General features: G+C 32.1%; 1 protein-coding gene across 3 annotated transcripts in view; it reads right to left on the bottom strand.

Moving 5' to 3' along the window:
- LOC106674167 (transmembrane protein 132C) overlaps nucleotides 1-18242 on the bottom strand; it is a 210897-nt gene that overhangs the window by 190976 nt on the left and 1679 nt on the right. The gene's annotated exons all lie outside the window — the stretch shown is intronic.

Genomic DNA, 18242 nt, shown 5'->3' with positions numbered 1-18242 from the left:
ACCACTTGAGGATTATATGACACAATCCACATTAGAAAACTTTGTGCCCGTCATTTTTGATTATCCTTGTGATTTGATGGCACTATTGAACTTACTGCACTCTTAAAATTTTCTGCAAGCCAGAGATTTTTTTCTATGCTCAATAGATTTGTAAAGTATGTTTAATTTTGAAAGCAAGTGAGTGATTTGCTGTATTAAATTATTTCCCTAACAAGTCTTTACTGTGTGTGCAGGAAAACAAGCCTGACGCCTCTCCTTGCTTATAACCTTAACGTCCCGCCTCTATGGTTTCATCCGATCCTTCTGTTGCAATCCCCGCAATAAAAGAAATAAGCAAGAAATATAGCGATGTTTTAACAAGACAAAGTTAGGGTCAGGCGGAGTAATTATAAACAAAATTTGTATGTTTCACTTTCGTCCTTCTTTTCAAACATTCGACGAAGTAATAAAACATTTTTGAGCCTACGAAAGTAACCTGTCACTATCCTACTTTTATATGTCATTATTAAGAAAAGGTTCGGAAAACAATTTCACTTCTTTCTCTTTCATGCAGACAAAACGCGCGAAAAAGGAACCATCTTGAAGCTTCTCTCCCTGTGCTTCTATTATATTATGAACTTAGTAATATGCTGGCTGTAAACTTGGAAATATTAACTGTCCGTTACCAAAGGATAATTTCATATTTTCCGCGATTCGCACGAGTAAAATGAACAGAAACAGAACGAACCGGTCGCTTCGCCGTGCTTACAATCCTAACATCTCATCATCTATGGTGTAATCCGATTAAGCCCAATCTATAGAAAACTACGAGGATGTGAAAGTCGGATATAAAATGTTTACCTAGAAACCGTGGATGGTTTAGGTGATTCTTTGGAGGGTTGTAAAAATGTAGGAACTTAGGCTAAATTGTTAAAAACTGTAATGTAGTAACCCGTGAGCTTCTATTATATTACAAATTGAATGATTTTTTGGTATTTAAAAAAAGTCTTTTATTTCTGGCTGTTCATTCACATGTTTTGTCAGGATAAGAAATAACATATTTTTAACGCACTGGATTTTTACAAAGTTGAAAATATACATAAGTTGTTGATTTTTCCGGGTTTTATAATTTTTCAGAGTCGACTAGAAAAACTGGCAATGTCTACGTCGGTCAATATTTTCCCAATCAACTAATGGAACGTTTAACAATTCATCCATCCCATCTTTTGAAAAGCTCATTAAATAAATCAACAACGGCTAAAAGACAGACAAACAATTCGCAATAAATTTAACAAATCGAAAACGCAGTAGGAATTGAACGGTTGATCATTGTCGGGAAAACTCATGAAAACCGCATTACTCTCTTCAACAGTTGGTCTCACAGCTTTTCGTGTTTGCAAATATCCAATTTCCTGACATTTAAACTGGCTTCCTCCACTCGAGAGAATCAATTGCTCCAGCGTGAGTTTCAACAACAATAGTTTCCAAACTTGTTCAACAAACAATCAACCAAGTTCGAGTCTCGATGCAGTGTTTTACCGATTCTAAGTCTATTTCCTTGAAGAATTGACAGCGAAATAAGTTATATTTAATTTGTAAAAGTATAATTATTATTTACACTTGTGCAAATCAACCAAAATAGACAAATCTTAAACTACTGAACGATGAAAGAATGAGAATAGAAGAGCTAATGATGTTATTAAACATCAAGCTGAAGGTATTTGTGTTTTGATACCAATACAGATAGAATCAAAATAGAACATTTTCGAGATGCATGATAGCACGTGGTCAGCATTTCTTGCAAAAAAAGGGAGCAAATCGAAAGGTGTTATTTCCGGTCTAGTGGTCGGAAAATTTCAACAAGAGATTGCTCACCCCCAACTCACCAGCGGTGGTACTGCGAAAGTTTTATTAAAGGTGATATCGCATAAACAAGATATACTTTTTAACAACTTTCTGAAAAGCGGTGATAAGATAAGTTCAGTTCGGTATATTTAATAGAGTGCCAATTAAGTCGAACGGACTGCAACATTCTAAATTTGTGATAATAATGGACTCCACAGACAGCTTGTTTTGTCTATTGACTATTACATGCTTTTAAAATAGAAATATGTTATGAATGCATTTATATTGTAAATATAGCATTTTATCTTTCTATTTTCATATTTAAATACGACCATTATATTAACTGTACGAATTCCAATGAGGATAATTACGTCGGTTTTAATTCAATTTGTCAAAATACTCACTTGTAAACAATAAGACCTTGATGGTGATAATGATGAAACATTTATTAAGAAGATGGGTTTTTTTTTGTTTGTTTTTTTGTGAAAAGGCTGCTCAACCTTCCTTACAACACTCCTATATTCTACATTTACAAATAGGCATGAATAGCATATATGTATATGCTTTAAGACTGTATATAAAATACATATCAAGAACTTCAAAACTGTCTGATTATAGACCAAAAATTATATGTAAACAAATAATAAATAAAGGTATTATTTGGTTTAATTCAAGGAAGAAATGTAATCAGTACAATATTAGCATAGGTGGAAACGAAAATAGGTAATCAAATTTAAGTAAATTAATTGTCAATATAAGTTTAGAAGAAATTCGTAATTCAGAAGTAAAAGCTAAAAATGAGATTTTTCTTGGAATATAACCCAAGCTAAATTATTATGCCACTTATTTACACTCTAGATCGTTTACTGAAATTAAACTAATAAAGACAGCAAGGAGTGAACAGCTGAACTTAAATTTTAAACCTTTTAGACCAGATTTGTGCCTCTTTGTTCATTGTGTAACCTAAAAGAAATTGAGGATACAAAACATGATTGCAATCTACCCTATTTTAAAACTGTATAGAATAAAATACTTTATTGTGAACTTTGTAATTATCTAAACGGTAGAGACTGGGGTTTACTATGTAATTATTTAAAAGATCCACTACTTGTCAGATAATTTAATTATTAGTAGGAATTCATTTCATTTTTTTCTTTGTGTTTTTTTATTGTAATAATAAAATAAATAAATAAATAAAATTGTACTGCAACTCTACTGACGGATTACTATCCAGTCGAAAAAAATGCTTTCGCTGAGATACTGTGTTTTATTTATAAGAGATATTTGCAAATCGCTTTATTAATAAACATTATTATTAGTAGTCATTATTACTCTCTTGTAAAGTAATAAGGCCTTGATGATGATAATGATGATGTCGGTGTAAAGTTTATTAAGAGGTTTGCACCAGACCACATCTCACGATTTCTGAATATTTATTAAGAAGAGGGGGTTTGGTATTCCACAACCACTGCAACCTTTTAGCTTATTGTATTTTTCCTAGTTCCTTAGTTCAATTCAATTGACTGTCATTCCAGCAATTCGTTTTCCCGGGTCTTCTTAGTACCCTAGGTTATTTGTCTTTAGTGTGGTTGCTACCATTCGAAGTTGTGGTTGGTAGTTTCTTCCTTCTCAATGTATAACCTATAAATTGGGTATATTGAACTTACCCTATTACTATTGAAAGTCCCGTGTTGTGTGAATGTTTTCTCAGGTGCCAGTGACGGTATACAGCCCTATCACAAGTTTAAACCTGTCTAATTGTAGTAAGGTTTGCCAGTTGTAGTAAGTTTCTTCAATCATGTTTTAACAGACAATCAAAGTTTAGTAGATCTAGCACATCTGGCGTTTGCCCATTTCTCCTTTCCTTTTTTGGTCGATTCATTCTCAAACGGAGAAGTCTATTATTGATCTTATTCAATTATATTGTTTTCCAGATCCTCTGGCCAGTTTGTCTGCTAGTTCATTACCCAAATTTCTTTGTTCCCTGCCACCCAAGATATTGTCAGGTGGTCTTTATCAGGCATTCACCGACTATTTTAGGTGTGAATGTTTTACGCACTTCTGCTTCTACGGCTGCTTGCCTGTATGATCTCATAGGGATTTTTTGTCATTGTAAGCTCTTTTAATATTTTCAATAGTATAAACGTTGATAACATATATTTCAGCTTGAAAGACTGAGGTGTATTTCCTTAATGCGTAAGGTCATTCCTAGTTCTATTGTTGTGATGTTTAAATCCATTTTGAACGAGGGAAAAAATTAAATTTTCCATAAGTCGAAATTGCAAGAGATTTTCAACATCCAACTCGAGGAGTGGTACGAGCAACTAGCTGAAACATGGCTAATGTGATCCAAATGGTTCAAATTTGTCATCATTATTTGATCATTTATTTTATAATTGACAGCTGTGACAGATTATAATCTACTTTCCGTTTTACTCTTATTTACAATAATAGTTTGGGGCATCTCGTGGGAAAAGGAAAGAAGGTTTGAAAATATGCAGAGGCCAATATAGAAAACCAAGTCAAAACATAACCGGGCAAGTCGTTACACGGCATCAAAACACTCCGACCCCCGGGCTTTATACGGAACACGTTCGTCACCTATTAAAATGCAAATATCACCGAAACAATTGAATCCCTCGGGGGGAAAAAGGGTGAATCCTCTCCTTTTGCTACGAATTGCCCCGACGTTGTCAACCTCCATTAAACCAATCATTTGTTCATTTAGCCCTGTACTAACCCCTGGAGGATCGTTGGGGGCAAATTCGCCCTGGGGGGAAATAGCTTTTAAAAAACACGTCCAGACGAATAAACAAAAATTTTGAATTCCATTAACGCTGCCGCTGATTTGAAATACGATTTGACAACAACAAACACTAAACTAATAATTAATGGTCAAGGCGTCCAATTGATATATAAAAAGAACGATTTTGACGAAAAACTCGCCATATCCGCAGAAAATGTCAGGACTTTTAAAAGAGGAATTACTTAGCTGCTCAACAAACACTAAAACAACAGAAAACGACAGATTTCCTAACTAAATAACACCACTGAACACCAAATGAACATCTTGTATACCCAACAGTAAAGGAACTACTAAAACAAATAGGATACCTTTATGAGTAAATATGAAAAAATATATAATCAGAAAAGGCTAAACAAAAACCGACTATTACACAAATAAACGCGTCTTAAATGTATATTTAAATCATGTGCACTTTCTATGAAACCCAGAATAGTTGAAGTAATTCCTTATCATCAGCAGGATTACGATATATTGTGATTATAAGGTACCCAATAGTTAAAGAAATATCACAATATCAGACATGAAAATTAAAAGCGGAAGCTATTCAACATCTCGATAGAAGAAAGTAGAACAAAGAATTATATAAAAAATTGAAACGAGGAAAAACAACGGCCCAACAATAGGCAAAATGAACGCTACGATAACATAAAAAACAAAATGAATAAAGCACACACAATAGTTCAATAGGGTCATGAAGAAAGAAATGAAAGCGAAGAATTTTCTTTGAACACTCTTTCAACCATGAACTAAAAACATCAGCACTCATCAAAGAAAAAATGAACGTTTATCAAAATAATTATGTCAAATTTATTTATTTCAAATTCAAATTTGTAATACTAATATGTGTGTGCATGATGTTTTTGCTCTCATACAAAGAAAGGCCCTGGCGTTAAAAGGCTTTTAGTGGCTCGGTGAGAAAAAGAAGAAATCTCAAGTAGACCAACTTAAATCCTTAATCGAAAAATATCAACAATGCTCTAGAAACGAGAACCACATGTTATAGCTGTTAAGCGCCAAGATCAATTTCTCAAAATATTGCGGTCCGTAAAAGCACTAACTTTAGAATATGAAATAGGAATATAGAAAAACAAATTGTGAAACACTTCAAGGGTCCTCGTCTAAACAAAAACGCTATGCATTTGGCCATCTTCTATCTAAACACAAAAGGTTTTTTTGGTTGAATAGAATAGATAAAATCCAAAAAGCATGTGGTATTGTGAAAAACACTAAATTTTTAATTGATTATTGGCAAAGTACTAAACATAATTATTAAGTTAAAAAAATTTCTTATCCTTATTGTTATATTGTAATATGTATTTTATGCGAAATGCAACGTATGAGACATGAAAACAAGCAAAAATACGCATTGTCATATTAAAAATTTGTTGCTACCTTAAGACTGTAATAATGTTCTGCCTAATCTCACAATGATACATTTCAATTAAAATAAAAATGAAGATAAGTCAAATATTTAAATTTGAGGCGTCAACTCAGCACAAATAAATAAAAAAGAAGGTGGTTTAATAAAATCAGAGGAGACAGACGAGGCCAGGTCGTATTTCACCTCCAGCCGTTGTAAAAGGGTAGAACCGAAGGGGTAGAAAAGGGTAGAATCTATTAGAGCCCCGAGGCAATAAGTTAGACGGTGGTATTGTGCGAGTGCCAGTACCAATTGGCAGGTTCTAATCTAGTTTTGGACCCGGTCCCACTGGAAAGAGCCGTCTCGAGGGTTTAATGGTTTAATAACCGCACTGGTCACGAAGTACCCACCTTAATGTCAACAAGTTACAGACTTATAAGAAGATCCCCCCCACGTCGATGCAGACGGTTTCAATGTCTACAGAACCAAGCATTTTAAAAAATCAAATCACTATTACGTATGTACAAATAATGCAATAAAAATAATTTAATATCAATGCTTGATAACATGCGATAATCCCATTTTAACACAGCATCCATAAGTTGTTAACATGGCGGATTTCGCGATCCATTAAAAAAATCAACTATAAAATATCTAAGTTGTGCTGGATTAATTTATAAATCTTACAATTTTTGTTATTGTGATTAAGTGTAGATTAAGTAACATCTCCTGGTCCAAGCTGTTTTGTTCAAATTTAATTTTATATACATGATCAAAACAAATGAAAATCAAGATTTTAATGCATTGTTCGATTCGAATATGATTATTATGTTTTTTATTGATTCTTCATTAGAAACAATTGTGATAGATCAAAGAAATTTACTTCACAGTTATATTTTATCTTAACTAACTCTTTATTATTGTAATATTTTATGTAGTTTTTATAGTAGTTAATCTTCTAACAGTAGTTCTAATATTAAGGTATTAAAAAGTTATTGTTCTGTTTTAACTTCTGCAACAATTAGATCATTTGTTTGTAACCATCACTATTTTTTTATGACCATCTTGAAGACATATGCTATTAAACCTAGATGAAATCATTATAAATTCTGAGGGCCGGGCCCAAACTTACAACATTGCAGGAAATGTATAAAATGCCAGAAATATTCTGCCCAGTGCTGTCGGAGAGGACTTAGAAAAGAAGAAACGGGTCATCACGCCATCGCATCTTGAATATCCGATAAGAATATGGGGTATTCCCTAAAATAAACTTGTTATTCACTCCTATAATAATAAACAAATCTCTAATAGTTAATATTTTGCCTGAAAATTCTAAAACCTCGACTCGTCGCATTTAAGTTGAAAGATTTTTAATAAAAGAAGACAAATTGCACAGTTGACTTGCCAGACTAATTAAAACTTCTTTGCTCCATAAACAACTGAAAATACAATTTAAAAGAAAACTTACTCTTCCGTCTCTAATATGATTACTCATACTGAAGTTTGGCTAATTGCTTCGGTGACAAATTTTATAAATAAAAAAAGACATTATGAATTAGGTATCAAGAAAGATAATAACGCGCCTTGGTTTATCAGAAATTGCCAGCAACACAAGAGCCCTCCAGTTTATGTAACTTCCTTAAACAGAAATTTAAAATTTTGGTCTGACGATATAAGCAGAATGCTCAGAAACGACCCTAAAAGTTTTAGTACCCTCCTGACTGAATGAGGAAATTCACAACAACAAAAAACGTTCAAACGATCAACAAAATAATAATAAAATAGCAACACAGAAAAGGCAATAAATAAATGACATTCACATATAAAGGGAAAAACTAACAAATCTATTCAACAAATTAGAAATTAAAACAGCACTGACCGATTGTGTTCATAATCGGAAAACTAATAAGACAAAACATAAACTAAACTAATGCATCTGAAAAAAATACATACACGCTATAAGAGGCGAATTTGGCGCGAAATTCATCTGATAGACGAGGTTAAAAATAAAAGAACTATACAAAGAACGTGTAAGATCATTTAAGGAAGTGTCGGAAAATCAAAATACGACAAGACGTATTAAAAAAGGACGAAAAATTAACTTATGTGTAAACTTTTAAAGACACTCAAAACACTGTATCAATTGAACAGAAAAGAACCAACGATCACAACGACCGACCAGAGCAATTAAAAAACCAGACTTAATCCACTAATCGCACCGACAGAGATACGCACACCCTTCCCTTCACGGATTTATAAATGAGACGACTTGACAAAATCACGTAGACACACTGAAAATGTTGAAATGCAAAAACGCAAAAAAACGCAAGCAGTACTTCCAGAGACTGTGAGAGAAATGCACACAAAAATTACCTGTAACGACAAAATCTAAAATTAAAAGGTCTAAAATCATTTAACACGCCCATAATGCCCAGTCAGCCATCATTTTGGACAAACCACTTCCAAAAGACTTCCAACAAGTATGGCATAAAAAATAACTGTTTTTTTTACAGCATTAACAAACTGTTAATTTTTAATGATTTATTTCCGATTTGTGTTTCTATTTTCTACTCTATTGTACAATACTATTAAATTAAGTTTGTTCTAATATTAATTCAGATTCTAATATCAAACCACGTCAACAAATCAATATTTTAAAATTTTAATTTTTAACAGTTGCTTCATTTGTTAACAATGAGCTTGATAGTGTCCTAATATTCCTACTCACTATTTTCACTAAGAATGAATGAATGAAAAACGTACTTTATTAAACAAAAGTCCCTAACCACCCCTATTTTCACTAAGAGTTATCATCAGAAGAAGGTAGTCAACCCCCTTTTGGGAAAATTTCACCTGTGCTCAATGTAACAGATCATCCATAAAAAATAAGTTAACGATTAAACAAGCAGACCAGTGATGATCGGTAAATATCAGTCACGTTAAGGTTCAGAGATCTCAACACAATGATATAACTTACTTGCTCAAGAGTATTTTACTATTTTTATACTACTACTACTAAATAAAAATATCATATTTCTTAAGTTGAATAAAAGTTAAATGGCAATACACACCAAATTAACAAAAGTCCTATATAGAACTCGGCCGTTGTCACGCTTTACAACTGGCGGTGAAATTATACCTGGCAGTACATGAAACCCCCGGTAGAAGGAAAAACAACGAAACTTTCAGTTGGCAGAAAACAAAAAGTTATAATTGCAAACAAAGTTGCGATGCTTAATTCAATTTTCTCATTATTTCGTCTGACAAGTTTTTGGAGAATCGGGACTTAGGCAAATACTGAAAGTCCCGGAGAAAAAAACATTCAGTCGTTCGTTTTTGTATTATTAAAATAAAGAAGCCCGTAACAAAAAAATTATTTAAATAATGTTGTTTTTTTAACTAAAAACGAGTATTTATGGTATTTCTTGTAATTCAAATGCTCGCGATTTAATTTAATCAATCGAGGGGATTTATATTACTCCCTGAGTAGATCTAGTAAGGCCTAAAGGAAATATGACCCTTGTACAAAGTACTATGTGTGGAAATATTCCCGCAATATTCTTTTCTTCCGACGGCCCTTCATAAAATAGGAGAGGGAGGATAAAAGGAAATAGTTGCCGTTTCGGGATCAGCTCGTACATTCCCATGGAAAACAAGCTCACTCATTGTTGTGTTTCACCCACGCGATAGTTTTTCCAAAAATTCTATTTTATATTTTCTTCTTCCGACCCAGTTTACTTTTGGGCGAATTTTAAAAATACCAAACAAAAATTCTAACAACGAACACTTATTTAGCAATTATCACTAATCAGTTTAACGAATTTATAATTAAATAATCTTATTTTAAATATTATATAATTATATTTACATAGCATAAACATAACATATAAAATATATATACAGGGTGTCCAAGTTAATGCGCCCTCCCCCTTTATTTACTTTGCGGTTCTAGATAGGAAAAAAGTATGAATTGAGACTCCCTTTCATTTTTCATGTAGTTTGTTCATGTAAGGTCGATTTATTTTTTTCGACCTCGATTTGATATATGTCGAACTCAAATTAATAATTTTAAAAAAGAACCCCCATTTCACACATTTTCTTTGAAACTAGATTTTTTGGCGAGAAAAATGATCACTGAGTTATTAAAATCGGTCCAATAGAATCGGAGATATAATTTTTTTTAAATAGCCGGAAGGAATGCTGTTCTAGTGTGTTAGGTTGAAACCTCTTTATTTTGCCTTCTACTGCAAATATTTTTAAGAGGAGTGGAAAATCAGCCAAAGTAGAAAGAAAAGTCTGAAAACTTGCTAAATTTTCTGCCAAATCCTATAAATTTCGTAATTATCGAGTTTTTAGTAAATTTTTAACCCAAACAAGAAATGACTTGTTCCAACAAGAATCTGGAAACGAAAAATAGCGTTAGTTCCTACATTCCTTTGATTTGCTATTTAACCTTTTTATTCCCAGATAGCAATAGCTGTGATTAATTAATTGTTAACTCCGCTGTGGCTGGTCCAAACCCAAAATATGAAATTTATGGGATTTGGCAGGAAATTTCCAATGTAAAGCTAAATAAGCTTTCAGACTTTTTTCCAACTTTAGCTGATTTTCTACTCTTCTTCAAAATATTTGCAGTACAAAACAAAAGAAAGAGGTTTCGACCTAACACACTAGAACTGCATTCCGGCTATTTTCAAAAAATCATATCTCCGATTCTATTGGACCGATTTTAATAATTGAGTGCTCATTTTTTTCGCCATAAAATCTATTTCCAAAGAAAAATTTGAAAAATTGGGGTTTTCATTTAAAATTAAGAATTTGAATTCGAGTTATGTCGAATCGATGTCGAAAAAATAAATCGACCTTACACAAAAAATGAAGTGGAGTCTCAATTCATCTTTTTTCCTATCTAGAATCTCAAAAAAAATGGGGTGGGCGCATTAACTTGAACACCCTGTATAAAATGATATAAGTGTCAGCTTATTTGTTTGCTGCTTTTATGTTATTAATTATATAAATAAAAGTATTTATTCATACAAGAGCTTGATGTGTTTGTGCAGGTCTGTTGGCGCGCGCGCGTTCGTGTGTGAAGAGTTTACACATTACAGCCTATGTATACAGTGTTTTCAATGGGATCATATCCGTACAAATCCCGAAATCAATAGCCCTCGACACTAACATTGTTAAATGTAAATAGTTTTTAATGTACACATATTGGTTGGAGAAGTAATTCTTAATTAATTATAATTATTAAATTAAATTATATAGTAATTTTTAATTCATTTCCCAAATAAATGATATTTTCTAAAAACATTCTAAAAACGTTATTAAGTCAGTACACCATGGGACTTTGTATGTGTGTGATATAAATTCTCCTAGGGAATGAGGGATACAAGAGAAGATATTAGGTCACGTAGGATATAACCAACGTCTCGGCATTTTGCAATAAGAAATTCCCCCATTTATAAATCGAATCTCCCCAAGGAGGGAGTTATTTCTAGTTAATCGCTAATTACAAAACGACAGATGTATTATTGTGTGATTGGAAATTAAATTGGACAAATATGGATGGATTAACGAAACACCGTTATTTGTACAATTCATTATCCGAATTATAATAAGTATCGTGGCAGTTATGTTAATGTCCATATTATGAGAGCTAATAAGTACAATTTGTTTCCATTTTAAAAGTTCTCAAAGATGTAGTTAGATTTACACAGACCTAAAATCATTCCCATCTGTATAAAGTATACCAATTAATCATCAGTTAAGGTGAAGAAAGAATGATTTATGGAAAGATCCCTCTAATACAACAAACATCAAAACGGTGAGGCTAGGTCTAATTTGACCTAATTATAATTTAATTATACCGTTGATCGTTGTAAGTGCACAATTAACACTCAGTGTTTCATGCCATCATACTATTTATACTAGGTAGATGGGTCTCTTCAATTTAAATAATTAACATAGATTCTGTAATTTTTCATAGTCAGATTGGGAATGGGTTGTTAATTTAAATTGTTTTGTGCGTTGCAGATTATTTCGTATTCATCGCTACTTTGCCGTATGAGAACGTTTCTTAATAATTGGCTTAATAATTATTAATAATTAAATACTTGTGAGATTTCTCTATAGAGTCTGGAGGATGATGAATCTTTAGTTCGGTCGTTTCGAACAATTTTGGGCAGAATGTTTTCGCTGTTTTGGTCTGTCTGACGCGCGATTAATGACATTTTCAATGGTAATAAAAAAGGTGGCAGTAGATCGTCGGATGGTTTTTTTCCCTCATACCTAAGTAGGGGAAGACTAAGCACATCCGGCAGAACAAAATGTCGGAAGCGATCGAATTAGATGAGTAAATCTGAGATTGATTCAGCAAAAATCTCAATGATTAATGAAAATTGAACATTTCGTTTGAAGAGTTCTTTTAACGAAATATTACTTTTCAAAAGGTTATTAAGAAGGATGAGAAGAATGGGAAAGAAAACTCCCGGTAATAAATCGAGGGGGGTGGAAATCCAACTTTTCAAAGTCTCTCTGTATTACAGCTTATCAGGAATCAAACGTCTAAACCAGAACGGGTTAAAACGATTAAAACCCGTCGGAAAATCAAGATTGCAATAACACAATAAACACCAAAGGATTTTATCTATGACAGAGAATAATGGGGAGGAAATATTGCCATTCTTGTTGTTTGACCAATATTTATCATGTTGTTTACAAGAAATGTAATTAAAAACCTCTAGTATCTTATTATTTTCATATGATAAATAAAGAATCTTCTGGTGGAAACTGGAAAATCTAAGGTCGCAAACAGTTTACAGTCATATTGTAACGTTATACTATAAGCAAAAACTATAAATTTGGTATGTTGTCCAAACTGAGTTTAATCGAAAAGTCTAATTCCATCAGCGAGATCAGCTCAAGTGAACGGGGTGCGGTTAGAATGATAACGATCAAGATCGGATCTTTGTGTGATAAAACAAAAACTCATTTAGATGTAAATCCGACGGATTTGGCCCTTATTTTAAGAAGGGCCGTAAAGCCCCTGGAGTATGCTCTAATTGCAAAAATAAACGGACTTTATGTAAAATCCAGGAATAGATCAAGCAGTAATTACTTGGAGGAAACCGTTATAATAAAGCATAAAATTAAAACTCACTCGAGCTGACAAAAAAAAAAAATTTAAATCTGAAATATTTTGGATTTTAAATTTTTACGCCATATTCGATAAAGGTTTAAAAATATCAGAATTAAAAGGTGTTATTTTAATATGTTAATATTGATAGCTTTTAACATGCTATACATAACGCTGTGATGGGTCGTAATACAATTAGCAAAAGTTGTAAATCATGAAATATCTAGCCGCCAATACCATTAATAAAACTCATGGTTTTTATGTTTATTAATGATCATTACTAGCATTATTTTTTCTGATGATTTCTTAAAATATGCATATACTATATAATAACCAATTTCTATGTATAGGATAACATATACCTATGTATGTATATGACAACCAAATTTCTAATATATGAAAGTTTTTTTAAGCTAACTTAAAAAAATTGCCCAAAATTAATATAAATTTAACACCAATTATTATTTACATTTTATTTTTAAGTTTCACAATTTACATTTTAACATATAATTCAGGATTTATGGTTATATGTTTATATTTATATTATAATAAATAAATTCAAGCAAATACCTATCCAAATTGTCTAAATCACTGATATGCTTACATCTCAATTTTGATGTTGTTAAAATGGCCCACTTTTTGTACATAATTAAATAGATTTGAACAGGTCAATTTGCAAATCAAAGACACAATATTTATTACTGACAGTTGTTACAAAGAATGATAATAAAAATTTGATTGAATCTAAAATTTTCTAGCATTATATAAATTCATTTTTTTGAATCTAAAATTTTCTAGTATTGTACAAATTCATTTTTTCACATACTACATGTATTTGTAAAATTTAAACAATGTTTATAAATCACAGGCCCTGAAGATGATCCCGATAAAGACCTCCCTAAATTGTCAAAAAACCATTTGACCTAGAACTCAATTTTAGTCAAATTAACTGCTTGTAATACCAACATAAATTAATGTTTTTATCCGGTTAATTTTTAAATGTAACTGCTACTCAGGAAAACTAAGATTTATAAAACCCATAATATATATTTTAAACATAATTAACTGTACATCAGAATATTTAGAATCGTTAAAATTCATGGTTATATGTTTATATAAATAAATTTATATAAAATAAATTCCAAATAACACCTACATTTGTAACTAAACTTTAGTTTTTAACAAATGACCGCTTATATGTAAATAATAGTAAGGTCGAGGTTACGTGTTTAAGATTATCAAAACTATACAAAACTGGAACATACATACAAACAACAACATACAACATACAACTTCATAGAAGAGCCTAATCTTCTGACAATTCGAAGTTACATGGTTTGTAAGGGGTTTATAAATCAAGTGTTATGGTAAACTTCCATTTATAATTTAAATCTGAAAATACACAATATTTATTACAAAACAAACTGACCATTGTGGCCCATGAAATAAGGTTGTGTTTGAGTATCGTGAAAAGGAGAGAGCCTTGGTCTTGTTCTCAGTTAGTGATTAACTCAATTGGTAATCCGGCTGCGGAGATTCCTATCAGATTTGCAGATGTAAAAGGGATGGATTATGGGTTCTAAAAGCCCGTATTCAAAAACCGCAACCCACAAGGCAGAAAGATAGATTAAGCAGAGAACATTTGATAGACGGTAAAGCGGTGGCGAATTTCATTTTTCCTAATTAACCAACAATAAACGTGCATAATTTCAAAGCGGAACTGTAACTGAATCGCGATGGCTGTCAGGAGGAGAGAGGACAATAGTTTATTCAATTAACATAATTTCTAGGACAAATTAGATTATTCATATTTCAACCGCCCTCATTAAGGCCATTATTCAGTAAAAGTGCGACGTGTTGTTTCACATCCCTTTTCATTGTCATTCTGGAACCGAGATTACGTATAACACGTTTTTCACTTTCTAGATGAGCATTACAGGCTCTAATTTTATTTGGAATGCTTTTATCATATAACAATATCTTAAGTACACTTTGCATATTTCTTAAAAACAAAGATAATTTACATTTTTTTAATTCTAAATAATAAGCTAAAATTCTTCTAAATTGAATGGGCTATAAAGTACATCGATTTGAATAAAAATAATTAGCTCGGACGACCGACTCTGAAATTGAGTTCCACCGCCTACATATCTAAGGAAGAGTACTGTCCCTAAGGACCCGTTCCGTCCTGTTTGATCCTTTATTGTGCCATTCTTTCCCTTAGTTGGGTCCCCCCCCCTAAGAAAGTTTAACCGCCGAGATTAGAGAAAAACTGTAGGATAAGCCCTTCCGTTTACTAGCTTTGACGTAACTTCAAATACCCCGTTCAGCGATACGCTTTATAAAATGGGTTAAACCCAACACTTTTTTTATATCGGATACGGTGTTCAACAGAAGGGTTGGGTCGACGAATAAAAAACGCCCCTCTCCATAAGTGTGGCCCGACAGTAATAATTGAACCCTCAGGAACCTGTGGTAGGTCGAATTAATAACTATTAAAGCAGAAATATCTGATGTAACCCTATTCTCTAATAATTACTAGTGATTTTAAGACAAATTTCTTAAACAATAACTTCAACTTTAAGCAACAATATTAACATAACATGGAATACTTTACTTAACACGCTAAGAGCGAAAAGACACCAGGAAATTTGCAAAATTACGTATATTCAAACATTGAAAATTTTAACGTTAATTTTGCCTCGGTGATTGATGACATGAATTTTTAACATTTCACTCAGAACGTAGAAGGGGAGAAATCATATATTCATACGCCTCAATTTGTATTTCACTGTTACTTCAACACGATAAATTGAACTGTAACATGGAAAAGTGAAATACATTATTATGTAATTTAAGTTTGTATACTAAAACATATTTTTATATGCACAATAAAAAAAACTTGTAATGTTGACTCTAGCTAAAAAACTTATGTTACAACTAAATGAATATTTTTTTCTTTTTCTATTAAATCTCTCTGTTTACCAACCTCCTTTTAATTTTAGTGTTTTAATTGTGATAATAGAAATAAACCTTTGTCGAAATCTTAAGTATTACAAAAGAAAAATAAATTTTCATCTCTTTGTAAAACGTGTTGGTACATACTAACCAACGCAATATCCAGAGGAAAACGGATTTAAGGCCAAAGAGCCCGCCATTCTCGTTTCTGCCGGAACCTTTTCATCTTATATTCCTAGTTACACTAGTGTGAAGGAAATAGACGAAAATACATTTAGAACCGGACCCAGTTATGTTCGGTCAGTTTACGTTGTGAGGTATCTAAGGTTTGCGGTTCACTTGATCTAAAGTCCCACTAACGCGCTTTTGAATCATATCCGCTTTGATTAAAACCAAACCACGGCTGCCTTTGAATCTTATCACCGGGCCACGTTAGCAGCTTGCACAAACTTCGCAAGTCATCAATTTTTCCATGAATAATATTAATAATAATTCCGAATTGAGTACATTAGCAAGTACTCATGCTTCGAGTTTCCCATCTTGTTTCTCTTCAACTTATATATAGTCCAGTTTAGAATATATATATATATATATATATATATATATATAATATTGTGATATGCTTATGTAAAGATTAAGAAGTACTTGCACTTCCTTTCCATCTCTTTTTTTTTTTTTTTTGTATAATATATTATCGATACATTAACTACAAAGAAAAGTCGTTAAGACTATGTAATATGACTAAATTTAGCTGAGTAGAATAAATTTTAGCAAATCTAACTTTAAATAATCTGCCAGGTATAGTTGGGCATTTCACAATCTTCTGTGCTTAGTCAGGGTAATAAGGAGGGTTAGGCAAGACTAAAGTTGCTGTCAGGAAGAATAAGAAGTCCAAGAAGATCGAAAACGCTCTACCTTCAGATCTCAACAAGAAATTCTACGATTCAAAAATATATATGTATCAATAATCTATTCAGTACAGTGGTCGTCCTTTTGCTTCTGTTCTGTTTTTCCATTTTCCAAGTATTCTTTAGTTTAAAAGGTTAATTTATATTCGATTTAACGTATTATAGTTTTTTTTTAAATATACGTTATATGTAGTATGTACGTGCAAAAATTACGAAGAACTGGCTTATCCAGTCCATTTTTTTAATATACTACCATTTATAGCGTACAGTTTGTTATTTTGGTACATACAATATAATATGTTCAGAGCTTGAGAAAAAATTAAATTTAACCCAATCTTTTTGAAGAAGTAGATAATCTAACATTAAAAAATCTGTCAGACGCAGTCGTCAGAGGCAAGATACGGTTGAAAGAGAGTATAGGAAGTCGAGAATGATCGGGAACGACCAACTTTCAGATCTCAACAAGAAAGCCCACTATTTACAAAAATATGTATCAATAATCGGACTTCCTTTTGCTTGGATCTTTTTTTTTTTTTTTTTCAAGGTCATATTATATATATATCTTTTATTCAAAAAATTCTACCATTTTCAGTAAAAGAGAACAGTCAGATGACAATAAGTCAAGAGTATAAGCAAGTATAAGCAATATATGCATATATTGGAAAATTATATATATTAATTGCGTGTATTGTGTTTTTGATTGTTCATTTTTTATACCGCTTTGACCAAGTTTACATTTCGCTTGTAATATACCTATAAAATCTAGTATTAAATGTAAAAATAAAGTTCTGTATATATTTTATTTAGACTGACTTTTGACCACACAAGGCCTTATTACTCTAACTGTTCTACAATTGTGAACTTTCTTTAAACATGAAAATAAAGACACGCCAAACGATTATTTACGTTGTTTTCTGCCCGTCTTACTTTTTACACGTTTTAGCATTAAATTGTTCTTTTTTGTGATTTATTACATACTTTGACATGCTACGGATTACATCGGCTACAAGGGAAACAGTTTAAAAAGAATTTTCGTTAAACTTAAAGACAATTCTGGCAGGTCATAATATATGGGGATGGTCTCTTTTCTTTCATAAACTTCCGCTCCTTTTCCCCTCAAACCCTCCCAAAACGAAAAGCATTTCGAAACCGGCATAAATCACATGATCAAAACCGAATTACAAAGGCGTTTAAATCTTTAATAGATTGGATTAGTTCGCGAATATAAAATCCTTTGACAATCCCCGA

The sequence above is a fragment of the Cimex lectularius genome, unplaced genomic scaffold, assembly GCF_000648675.2.
Source record: "Cimex lectularius strain Harlan isolate CLEC.00 unplaced genomic scaffold, Clec_2.1 scaffold63, whole genome shotgun sequence".
NCBI lineage: Eukaryota > Metazoa > Arthropoda > Insecta > Hemiptera > Cimicidae > Cimex > Cimex lectularius.
This window is presented reverse-complemented; position numbering and strand designations above follow the sequence as displayed.